The sequence below is a fragment of the Microtus ochrogaster genome, unplaced genomic scaffold (genome assembly GCF_000317375.1).
Source record: "Microtus ochrogaster isolate Prairie Vole_2 unplaced genomic scaffold, MicOch1.0 UNK6, whole genome shotgun sequence".
Classification (NCBI taxonomy): domain Eukaryota; kingdom Metazoa; phylum Chordata; class Mammalia; order Rodentia; family Cricetidae; genus Microtus; species Microtus ochrogaster.
This window is the reverse complement of record NW_004949104.1, coordinates 154913-156122: the sequence shown is the minus strand read 5'-3', so window position 1 is coordinate 156122 and position 1210 is coordinate 154913.

Below are 1210 nucleotides of genomic sequence, written 5' to 3'. Positions count from 1 at the left end.
TGACTCCTACAGTCTTCCTCCTTCTCATCTGTAGAATTCCATGATTTCAAGTGAAGAAAACATGTTTTTGCGAACTAGAGAAAACATGTTTTGGTGAACTAGTTGTGACCCCACCCTGCCTGTTGACTAGAACGTTAGGTGTTTTCCAACAGCCTGCAGGTGCTTCCCTGTCCTTCGCCTGACCCAGCAACTGCCCGTCCCGCCTTTGACATAACCAATCATAGTAAATGCCCTTAAAATGAGCCAATCCCTGCATTTGAAAAACAACCCACTGTACCCGCCTCCCTGAATATGTGGGGTGGGGGGGGGTTGCCTTTAAAAGTAGCCTGCAATTGCTAGTCGGGGCTTTTCTCCCTCGTCTGGCTGAGGAGCCCGTTTACGCAAAAGAGAATAAAATTCCTCTTGCTTTTGCATCAACTGGACTGGTGAGTGGTTCCATGGGGCAACCCTCCTGAGAAGTTAGCATCCCAGAGTTGGGATCTAACACAAGTTCCCTGATCTCCAAAGAGAGGGACCCAACAGGGACCTCCAATTTAGCATCTAAATGTCTGCTGTGCGTCTCTGCACCCCCTGCCATCTGCTGCTGAAGCCTCTCTGATGATGACTGGACAGGGCACTGATCTATGAGGATAGAAGAATATCATTAGGAATCTTTTGATTTCTTTTCTGTGCAATTGCATTTGGTTCCACGCTAGGTCTCTTGGGCTGTCCAGTCTCTGGTTCCTGGATATCCAGGGAGAATTGGGCTTGGGTTCCCACTCAAATAATCTCCTATAGCTCATGTATCTTAGGCTGACCTCAAATAGAATTATTTTTATTTTCCTTCAGCTTCGGTCTTTTCTTTAACCACATTACTTATTTAAAGGAAACAGAAGCCAAAACAAATAGCAGAACAATGGATCCTCAAAAGAATGTTTTTCTCAAGCTTTGGCCCACATAAAAACTACACCCCCCTGTCATTTGCTGCTTTTTTTTCTGCCAGAATCAGAAAGCAGCCACTTTAACTTCTCTTCCCTGCTTAATAAAGGATCTTTCTTTGAAAACGGATATTTGAGTGTGATTTATGCCTAATCTGGATCTGGGAGGGAGCCCCCACCCCCGCTGTGCAGGAATTCCCTTCAGCTATAATGCATTGTTTTTTGTTTTGTTTTGTTTTTTGTTTGTTTGTTTTTTGATTTTTCGAGACAGGGTTTCTCTGTAGCTTTGGAGC